This window comes from Pseudophryne corroboree, chromosome 5, assembly GCF_028390025.1.
Source record: "Pseudophryne corroboree isolate aPseCor3 chromosome 5, aPseCor3.hap2, whole genome shotgun sequence".
Taxonomy (NCBI): Eukaryota; Metazoa; Chordata; class Amphibia; order Anura; family Myobatrachidae; genus Pseudophryne; species Pseudophryne corroboree.
Window position 1 is genome coordinate 667,523,988 of NC_086448.1, and position 11,513 is coordinate 667,535,500.

At 51.9% G+C, this 11,513-nt stretch overlaps 1 long non-coding RNA gene across 1 annotated transcript; it reads right to left on the reverse strand.

Moving 5' to 3' along the window:
- Positions 1-409: 409 nt before the first annotated feature.
- On the reverse strand, positions 410-9,314 carry LOC134929300 (uncharacterized). Its single transcript, XR_010178455.1, has 2 exons — positions 9,084-9,314; positions 410-1,225 (listed from the first exon to the last, which is right to left on the reverse strand). It is a non-coding gene; the product is annotated as an uncharacterized LOC134929300 (long non-coding RNA).
- Positions 9,315-11,513: the final 2,199 nt, after the last annotated feature.

Below are 11,513 nucleotides of genomic sequence, written 5' to 3' on the forward strand. Positions count from 1 at the left end.
GACAAGCCTCTATAGAAGTCAGCTTTAAAAAAGAATCAATAATAACAGGTATCAGCTGCTAAAATATAAGAGAAGACACTCTGCATTCCACCGCGGCTAGACGGAAGTTCGTCATGCATTCCAGATTGTCCCAGTATGTGTTCCACTGCTGGGCTGCTAGAGCACGTCATGCGTTTCATAGACCCGAAAGTTGTGTCTCTACTGTATATGTATTATTCAGATGTGTTCCATATAAAGACAGTAAGTATAGGGCTTGTTCATTTTACAATTAAAACATATAGAAAATGTCTCAAATAATAAAATACAAGATACACCGATGATACATTTGTTTTCTTCGTGATGTGGTCACAAATAATAATAAAAATTACAATATTTTTTTTTTATATTTTGATAAAAATAGTAAAAACCATTTGATTTCAAATTCTTTATTCAACCCTTCAGGGAAAATTGTACTTAAGTTGTCTATCCAAAAATTTCAGCTCAAGTTAGCATGCTCTCTTTATCTCTGTCTTTCCAATTTATTTTCACTTGTTGGATGCCTACAAATTGTTTGATTGTCTTTATTGAGCAATTATGAGAGATCTTGAAATGACTAGCTAAATGATGCATTTCAAGAACCTTTTTCCTTTATATTTCTCGCATGTTTTGCCATGCAAATTTTTAGAGCTCTTGATGTGCGACCCACATAAAAGAAGCCGCATGTACATTGAATCAGATAAATGACAATATTTGTGTGACATAATAAAATTCTTAATTTTGTATTCTTTATTTTTGACAGAGAAACTTGTATATTTAGATGTTTTACTTGGGACTAATTTACATAACATAAAACTCCCACATCTATAGAAGCCCTCTGATCTGACTGGATTATTAGAGGTGGTTGGAAGTGCACTTTTAACTAATTGGAAGAATAGATTCCCTCGTTGTCCTCTATGGATTTTACAAGTGAGGCTGGCCATCTCACAGACTTTGGCTAGCGGACTTTGCGTGCACATTTTACAGTCTTATACACCCACTGACCTCCTTTTACCGGATACAGCAAAGGCTCAGTCACCACCACATGGTCCTCTGTCCACACATTTCTTAGGTTCTATGCCTTTGATACGTTTTCCTGTCAAGATGCATCCTTTGGCTGCAATGTTCTCCTTTCAGCTTAAGAGCGTTTCCTCCTAAATACAACTGCTTTGGGACATCCCAACGTCATTCCTGTGGATACCTCTAGAGCCTGAAGAAGAAAATAAGAGTTTTGGTAAAACTTACTGTGGCCGGAGAGCCCCAGCCACGAGGGGAATGGCCGCCTGCGGCACTGAAGGGGTTAACCCCTAGTGCCCGGCGCCATTTGCAAAGACAATGGGCGCTTGGCGCCAGATTTAAAAAATGTATTGTGGGCGCTAGGCGCCGTGTTTATAAATGGTAATAAAATGTATTTTAGGATGTGCCGTGGTCCCGGACCTCTCCGGAGACCACGGCAGGGAGGACAGCCCCCCGGCGCGCTCAGCAGAGTGTGCACGCCGGGGGAGAGGGCAGCCGTCGACCGCCGGAGTCCGGGAGCTCCGCTCCCTGCAGCGGTCGATGCAGCCCCGGGCGCACTGGAGTGTGCGCGCCGGGGAGAAGGGTGAGCGCTGCGGCTGGGAGCTCGGCTCCCGCTGCAGTGCTCTCTGTGAGAGCCGCCGCTGGGGGCCGGGAGCTCTGCTCCCGGCGCCTCAGCCCAGCACGGGTGGCCAGCCGCAGCAGCCGGGACGGACGTCCCGGGCTGCTAGCCGGCGAGGGCACTCACAATCAGCGCCGCTCATGGGGGACCGGGCTAGCCGGCTCCCTAGCGGTGTGGGGGACATTAGGCTGCCGAGCAGGATGGTGAAGCGCTGGGGTCCGGGAGCTACGCTCCCGGCGCCTCAGCGCTGAAACAAGCCAGGGTCACGGCGGCCGGGACAAGTGTCCCGGGCCGCCGGACTTCGGTACAGGGGGGTGCGCCGCTGCGTGCGGCGAGGCCACTGGTTAGTGCCACACTGGGGGGACAGGGAGAGCCAGCTCCCTGGAACCCCAGAGGCAGGAAGGCAGGCTGGAGGATGGGGGAAGCCAGCCCCATACCTCCAGCACTGAGAGAGAGCCCTAGCAGCCAGGCTGCAGGGCTAGGGCTAGTACACAGTAGCTACAGAACAGGACATTGTGTAAAACATGCAGTGCCTAGGTATGTGAAGCCTGTGCAGGCACAGAGTGTATTTAAATGTATAAACATGTACAGTGTGATTTAAATGTAATGTATTTAAAGATAAATTGCACTTACTTGATTGTGTGTCCCAGGAGGGGGGAATCCATAGCTGTGCAGGCTGATGGATTCTCCCAGACCTTTTCCCCAAAAACGGAATGTTTTCCCATCCAGCCTCACATTTCCAAGAGGCACAGGGAGAGAGAGAAGCAGCTTAGCTATGAAACAAGCTGAGTGGTTTCTTGGAGCTCCATGGAGATCAGCCGTAGTGCCAAGAAACCTGGACCGGGGAGCCAGGCTGCCCAGCTCTGGAGCCCAAATCCAGGCTGCAGGCAGTGAGAGGGGTCCCCGGGCAGGTTTCTGGAAGTCAGTTAAGGAGGGAAAACTTCCCCCCAGCCAGACTGAACGGCACCGGGGAGTATCCTGACTCTCCCAGATGGGAGAGTCCAAGGAGACCGACCACTCCCCACTGTCCATAGGGAACAATGTTAGGTGTGCATGAGACCAGAGCATGCACAGCTCATGGGTAAACATTGATTGGTTGTGCACCACAGGGCGGGCTTACCCCCTGTGGTAAGGGGTCTTGGAGAGGGATAAAAGAAGGGTAGCTGGCCCATAGGATTGGTAGTTGTACCATCTTTATTCTGCAGAAACATCTGATTGTATGCTGTTGCCCCTAGCAATAGGGAGGAGCCTTTTTAAAGGTTATTTGAGCAAATAAACATCTTTGCCTCAAGAAGACTGCTTCATCTTGTGACCAACAGGGTTAGGCCAAACCTAGCCCCGTCCTCCGGCTGTCCAGGGAAACACCTAGCGTCTCCAAGCTCCGCCTTTCGCCAGCTACCGGTAGAGGCCTAGCAAGTGGCTAGTGGGGATTCGTCAACACCACACAGGTGTGGTAAGGCAGTGCGTCGGCACATACAGAGCAGAACCGTGGTTCCAAACGCCACGGCAGGTTAGGAGTTTGGTGGTGGCAGCGAGAACCCGCCCACAGCGCAGTGGGTGGAGTCAGTAGCAGGCGGTTACTGACGGTAAGCGGGAATCCCCTATGTGGTCAGGCCTCGTGCGGCTTGACCTTCCATTCTGTGCGCAGTCGACGGGACGCGGCAAGCGGCGAGGGCTTCCGTACGGTACCGTCCTGTCACAGAAATTGGTGGCATAGTGGTGGGATATTCCCAGGCGGCTTTTCATCACCCGATTGGAGAAGCCGAGTTACTCAGGAGAGGAGTAACTGCAGCGCAGGAGAACGCACAAGATGGCGGAATTCAGCGGAATGTCCAAGGAGGATCTGGAGATCGTATGCCAGGGGAAGGGTGTGGATATCCCTTCCAACGCGTCCAGAAGCGTCATGAAGGCGGCGCTCAGGAGCTGGGAGGAGTCTCATCGGGTAGAGGTGGAAAACACTGACGGCGTCAGCATCGCAGAGGACGACCCAACAGTGGACCTTCGCACAGGACCGGTGAGAACCCCAAGCCCCGCCCTCTCTCACAACAGCCATGTTTCCCAGCAATCCCTAGCAGGGCCAGGATCCCAACGTCCCAGGGGGGGCGGCCCGGATACCCTAGCAGATCAGCTAGTGGAATTGGGGGAAAGGGCAACAGAACAAGAGCGCTTGATCATCATCCAGATGTGGCATGATGAGCGGGCACCACAGGCCGTGGCACCCCGGGAGCCGTTGTCAGCTGTTGTACACAGATCAGGACGTATACAGTTTGCCAAGTTTGCAGACAGTGATGGGGACATTGATGGACATTTGCAAGTCTTTGAGAGGACTTGTAAACTACATGATCTACCCAAGTCACAGTGGGTGAGACACCTTGTGCCCACTCTGCATGGAGAGGCCTTGGAGGCCTATCGAGGAGTGGCGACGGAGGACTGTGGGAACTACGACGAAGTCGCGAAGGCCCTCCTCCAGCGATTCTTCATCACTCCAGAGTCTTACAGGAAGAAGTTCAGAGACTTGCCCAAGAATCCTAGCAGCACCCATGAGCAGTTCGCCACCCAGCTGCGGCAGTACGTGGTGAAGTGGGTGAAGGATTCGGAAGCCACTACATGGGACGCACTGATCGACCTAATCTGCAGGGAGCAGTTCTACCGCAGGTGCGCCCAAGAAGTGAAGGAGTGGGTGCTAGATCGGGAGCCACCCAGCTTAAAAATGGCTGCCCAATTAGCCGACAAATATGTGGCAATTCGGCCACGGGGGCAGAAGCGCCCCGCCAGCAGCCAGCTCCAACAGACTGTACCACCAAGGGGACCCCCTCTTCAGCTCATCACCCCCAAAGACAAGCATCTTCCAACCCGGGTGCTCTTGGCCAGCAACCGCACCGCAGCGTCCCTGCAACTGATCAGAGATCATCGGTGCCACGACTGGAGAAGAAGTGCTACGGCTGTGGGAAAATCGGACATCTGAGGATGAACTGTCCTGCATCCCAAGCACCCCAGACTCGTGCCCCAAATCCGAGTGCTGGAGCCCGGCTTGCTTGTTTGACGAGAGGAGATGAGATTACAGAGACTGTTCCCCCTCCAGTCAGTCCGATGGAGTGTGGCGAGAGACAGGTGCACTCTGCGGAGAGAGTCACCTGCATGGCCAAACAGCCCCTACACAACATGTGGAGGCACCTGCAGCCAGTCCACGTGGGACCCCTGCAGGGAGAAGGCCTAAGAGACTCTGGGGCCTCAATCACTGTGGTGAGCCCCCACCTTATAGATCCTGCTGCAGTATTGCAGGGTCGCACTGCCACGATCACCCTGGCAGAAGGAACAGAAAAAGCGGTTCCCATGGCAAGAGTCTACCTGGACTGGGGAGCTGGACCAGAGTTGCGAGAAGTTGCCGTCATGGATGGTCTCCCAACTGATGTGGTCCTAGGAAATGATCTGAGTGGTGGGATCGTCACTACGTTTGTTGGCGCCATTCCCCGGAGTCAAGTTCCAAAACCACTGTTGACATCAGCTACTCCAGCACAGCCCAGCCCAGAGGAAAAGACTACAGCTGCTAGACAACTGCCAGCACAGCCAACCACAGCATCAACCAGCCCAGAGGAAAAGATTACAGCGGCTAGATCAGCACATCGACCCCGCATGCCTTTTGCCTCTGGTATGCCCACGTCCAGTAGCAATGCAGAGGATGTCGGTTCCAGCTCGTTTGATCCTGTGGGGGTGCCCAATGATGCTCCTGACCCAAGTGGTTTGCCAACTCCGGCGGTGAGTATGAGAAACCACACTGATTTTTCCACGACTGACCCCTACCAGACTGACCCTAGTAGTCCCCACCTAGATCCCCCTGTAGAGTGTCCCAATTTAGGAGAGATTGAGGGCCACAGGCAGGAGTTTAGGGAGGCTCAACTCTCTGACCCATCCCCGAAAGGCATGAGGCGCCACTCTGGCAGCGGCCTTGACAGGGTTGGGGCAGGAAGTTTGCCCTGGCGGGAAGGGTTAAGGTACAGGGTAGACAGGAAAGTGGGAGGGGATAGACCAGATAGGGAATGTGTCCAACTGGTCCCCTCAGGGAACGTTCCTGCGCAACCGGTGTCGGTTGCCAGCGAAACCCCTTTGGACAGCAACCCGGAGACAGACCGTACCCTGAAGTGCCTGACACAGAGCTTACCCTGGTCTGGAATGTCGGATGACGCCCAGACCAACTGTAAGGCTGGTGCCATGCGTTGGCAGCCGGGGCACTTCAGCGTTTGTGTTGTCTCTGGGCCTCTGCCCATAGGAGAACCCTTGCAGCAAGTTGCTGTGGACATAGCAGGTCCCCTGCCTGTGCACAGTAGATCGGGGAAGACACGCAGCCTCCCTGTAGTGGATGCCACACAGGATCCAGAGGCTGGTGGTCTGGCCGCCATCACTGTGGCCCAGGTAGCGGATGAGGAGGAAGGAGTAGGCCTAGGTGACAGGGTAGGTTTCCCGAGTCATAGGTCGACAGAAGAGGATTGGAGGGCAGGTCTGACAGTTAGGGCAGACAGTTGCCAGATAGGTATGACGGAGGTGCAGTGCCTGGGGCACCATGTGGGAGGAGACAGGGGTAGGCCCAACCCAGAGGGGGTGGAGGCAACCAGAGGCTGTCCCCGACCCACAGCACTCAGACCGGTACTGACCTTAGAACCTGTAAGGCCCTACGGACATGTTGTCATTGACTTTAGTCCTGTAGTGAACCCCTTGACAGAGATGGCTAGGAAGGGCATTCCCAAGTCAGTGGACTTTGTACCCGCTTGCGAGTTGGCATTCCAGTCATTGAAGGAAGCTCGGGTACCCGCTCCAGTGCTGATGGCGCACATTCTTGACCAGGACTGTGTGTTACGAACTATTGCGCCACTGCACGGACTGGGAGCAGTACCGAGCCAGAAAGAGCCATATGGGCAGGAGCACCCTGTGGCCTGTTTGAGCAGAAAACTGCTATGGTGGGAGGTGGGGTATGCCACAGTTGGGACACCGTGGGTGGCACTTGTTTGTAACCGGCCCCCCACCGTTGTGACTTATCACCTACCTGTTAGGTGGCTGCAACCTACCTTGGGGGAATTGGACAGACTTTTGTGGTGGAGCCTTGAACTTGGACTTCAGGCGGACTATTTGAACATTGTGCACCCACGAAGAGAGGCCCACTACACTATGGATGAACTGTCTAGGCCAGAGCCTACACCCCCCAGGTAGCGTCCCCTTCACCCCAACGGACTGCGGGACCAGGACCCAAATCGTTGGGACATGGGTCCCTGGTTGACCCGCTTGAATGGGGGGGGGGGAGTGTGGCCGGAGAGCCCCAGCCACGAGGGGAATGGCCGCCTGCGGCACTGAAGGGGTTAACCCCTAGTGCCCGGCGCCATTTGCAAAGACAATGGGCGCTTGGCGCCAGATTTAAAAAATGTATTGTGGGCGCTAGGCGCCATGTTTATAAATGGTAATAAAATGTATTTTAGGATGTGCCGTGGTCCCGGACCTCTCCGGAGACCACGGCAGGGAGGACAGCCCCCCGGCGCGCTCAGCAGAGTGTGCACGCCGGGGGAGAGGGCAGCCGCCGACCGCCGGAGTCCGGGAGCTCCGCTCCCGGCAGCGGTCGATGCAGCCCCGGGCGCACTGGAGTGTGCGCGCCGGGGAGAAGGGTGAGCGCTGCGGCTGGGAGCTCGGCTCCCGCTGCAGTGCTCTCTGTGAGAGCCGCCGCTGGGGGCCGGGAGCTCTGCTCCCGGCGCCTCAGCCCAGCATGGGTGGCCAGCCGCAGCAGCCGGGACGGACGTCCCGGGCTGCTAGCCGGCGAGGGCACTCACAATCAGCGCCGCTCATGGGGGACCGGGCTAGCCGGCTCCCTAGCGGTGTGGGGGACATTAGGCTGCCGAGCAGGATGGTGAAGCGCTGGGGTCCGGGAGCTACGTTCCCGGCGCCTCAGCGCTGAAACAAGCCAGGGTCACGGCGGCCGGGACAAGTGTCCCGGGCCGCCGGACTTCGGTACAGGGGGGTGCGCCGCTGCGTGCGGCGAGGCCACTGGTTAGTGCCACACTGGGGGGACAGGGAGAGCCAGCTCCCTGGAACCCCAGAGGCAGGAAGGCAGGCTGGAGGATGGGGGAAGCCAGCCCCATACCTCCAGCACTGAGAGAGAGCCCTAGCAGCCAGGCTGCAGGGCTAGGGCTAGTACACAGTAGCTACAGAACAGGACATTGAGTAAAACATGCAGTGCCTAGGTATGTGAAGCCTGTGCAGGCACAGAGTGTATTTAAATGTATAAACATGTACAGTGTGATTTAAATGTAATGTATTTAAAGATAAATTGCACTTACTTGATTGTGTGTCCCAGGAGGGGGGAATCCATAGCTGTGCAGGCTGATGGATTCTCCCAGACCTTTTCCCCAAAAACGGAATGTTTTCCCATCCAGCCTCACATTTCCAAGAGGCACAGGGAGAGAGAGAAGCAGCTTAGCTATGAAACAAGCTGAGTGGTTTCTTGGAGCTCCATGGAGATCAGCCGTAGTGCCAAGAAACCTGGACCGGGGAACCAGGCTGCCCAGCTCTGGAGCCCAAATCCAGGCTGCAGGCAGTGAGAGGGGTCCCCGGGCAGGTTTCTGGAAGTCAGTTTAGGAGGGAAAACTTCCCCCCAGCCAGACTGAACGGCACCGGGTAGTATCCTGACTCTCCCAGATGGGAGAGTCCAAGGAGACCGACCACTCCCCACTGTCCATAGGGAACAATGTTAGGTGTGCATGAGACCAGAGCATGCACAGCTCATGGGTAAACATTGATTGGTTGTGCACCACAGGGCGGGCTTACCCCCTGTGGTAAGGGGTCTTGGAGAGGGATAAAAGAAGGGGAGCTGGCCCATAGGATTGGTAGTTGTACCATCTTTGTTCTGCTGAAACATCTGATTGTATGCTGTTGCCCCTAGCAATAGGGAGGAGCCTTTTTAAAGGTTATTTGAGCAAATAAACATCTTTGCCTCAAGAAGACTGCTTCATCTTGTGACCAACAGGGTTAGGCCAAACCTAGCCCCGTCCTCCGGCTGTCCAGGGAAACACCTAGCGTCTCCAAGCTCCGCCTTCCGCCAGCTACCGGTAGAGGCCTAGCAAGTGGCTAGTGGGGATTCGTCAACACCACACAGGTGTGGTAAGGCAGTGCGTCGGCACATACAGAGCAGAACCGTGGTTCCAAATGCCACGGCAGGTTAGGAGTTTGGTGGTGGCAGCGAGAACCCGCCCACAGCGCAGTGGGTGGAGTCAGTAGCAGGCGGTTACTGACGGTAAGCGGGAATCCCCTATGTGGTCAGGCCTCGTGTGGCTTGACCTTCCATTCTGTGCGCAGTCGACGGGACGCGGCAAGCGGCGAGTGCTTCCGTACGGTACCGTCCTGTCACACTTACCTTTTGTTAACTCTTTTTCTTCAAGATACATGGGACACCCACCCTGATGCACCTAGCTTCAATGGGTTACACTTTCTGGTCACCAATTCCCATCTCCTACTAGTGAGAATGTGTTTCCTGTATGTACTATACTTCCTTCTCTTTTCTCCAGCTCCTGCTTTGGGCTTTTTAACTAAAACTGAAGTGCCTGATGCTGAGGGTGGGGTATGTCAGAACAGAAGCAGTGCATCCTGGGAGCTCCAATACCCAAGGTCATTCCTGTGGATCCTATGGACCCTGAAGAATAAAAATGAACAAAGGTAAGTTTTACCATAACTCTTATTTTTATAAGGGTTAGGTTACATAGAAACATAGAAATATAGAATTTGACGGCAGATAAGAACCACTTGGCCCATCTAGTCTGCCCCTTTTTTCATCCTTTAGGCAATTTCAACCCTTTTTGAACCTTAATTCTTTGTATGGATATTCATATGACTATCCCAAGCATGTTTAAATTGCTCTACAGTCTTAGCCTCTACCACCTCAGATGGGAGGCTATTCCACTTATACACTACCCTTTCTGTGAAGCAATTTTTCCGTAAATTTCCCCTGAACCTCCCACCCTCCAGTCTCAGTGTATGTCCTCGAGTTCTAATACTTCTCTTCCTTTGAAGAATGTTTCCCTCCTGAACTTTGTTAAGACCCTTGATATATTTGAAAGTTTCTATCATGTCCCCCCTTTCCCTTCTCTCCTCCAAACTATACATGTTAAGATCTTTTAGCCTTTCCGGGTAAGTTTTGTGATGTAGGCCATGCACCATTTTAGTTGCCCTTCTTTGTACACTCTCTAATGTATTTATATCTTTCTGGAGACATGGTCTCCAGAACTGGACACAGTATTCCAGATGGGGCAGCATCAATGACCTATACAGTGGCATTATCACTTCTTTTTTCCTGCTACTGATTCCTCTCCCTATGCAACCAAGCATCTTACTTGCCTTTCTCATTGCTTTGTTGCATTGCTTTCCTGCCTTCAAGTCACTTGAAATAGTAACTCCTAAATCCCTTTCCTCCTCAGTAGTTTCCATTATAGTACCCTTGATACTATATTTAGCCTTTGGGTTTTTGAGACCCAAGTGCATGATTTTGCATTTTTTAGCATCAAACTGTTGTTGCCACGTTCTTGACCATTTCTCAAGCCTAGCTAGGTCATCAATCATTTGTTTTACCCCTCCCACTGTGTCTACCCTGTTGCATATCTTTGTATCATCTGCAAAAAGGCATACCTTCCCTTCAATACCATCTGCAATATCACCAACAAAGATATTGAAGAGAACTGGACCAAGTACAGATAGATCCCTGGGAAACTCCACTGGTAACATGTCCCTCCATAGATTGCACTCCATTAACTACAACTGTCTGTTTCCTATTCTGCAACCAGGTTCTTATCCATTTAAATGTTTTATAATCCACCCCCATGCTTTCAAGTTTATTTAGCAGTCTGCGATGTGGGACAGTGTCAAATGCCTTACTAAAGTCTAGATATGCTACATCTTCAGCTCCCCCTTGATCTATTATTTTCGTCACAGAGTCAAAAAAGTAAATAACATTTGTTTGGCATGATCTCCCGCCAGTAAATCCATGCTGTTTTGGATCCTGTAAGTTGTTTGATTTAAGATATTCCACAACTCTTTCTTTCAATAGTTTTTCCATTACTTTCCCTACTACTGATGTAAGGCTTACTGGTCTGTAGTTACTTGCTTCTTCCCTGCTTCCACTTTTGTGCAGTGGAACTACATTTGCTCTTTTCCAGTCCTCTGGAATAGCACCTGTATTTAGTGACTGGTTAAATAATTCTGTTAAAGGCGTAACCAGCACATCTTTTAGCTCTTTGAGTATCCTTGGATGTATCCCATCTGGTTCCACTGATTTATCCACTTTTAATTTTGAAAGGTCTGTTAGGACATTCTCCTCTGTTAATGTACTTTCATCTACCTTATATTTATGAATGTCCTTGCAACTTAACTGTGGCCCCTTCCCTTCTTCTGTAGTAAATATTGAGCAAAAATAATTATTTAGGTGATCTGCTATTGCCTTGTCTCCCTCTACCAAATGCTCACTCTCTGTCTTAAGTCTTATTATTCCTCCATTTGATTTTCTCCTTTCACTTATATACTTAAAAAAAAAGTTTTGCCCCCTTTATCTACTGACTGGGCCATTTTCTCCTCAGCTTCTGCTTTTGCACGTCTAATCACTTAATTAGCATCCTTCCATCTGTCAAGATACACCTCCTTGTCGTTAATATTTTGAGTCTGTTTGCATTTCCTAAAAGCCATCTTTTTTGCTTTCACACTAGTTGATACTTCTTTTGTGAACAACACTGGCTTCCTTTTCCTGGTGCTTTTCTTAACCATTTTGATACAAAGGTCAGTTGCACTTAGTATTGCACTTTTCAGTTTTTCCCACCTCTCCTGCACTTCTTCCAAGTTCCTC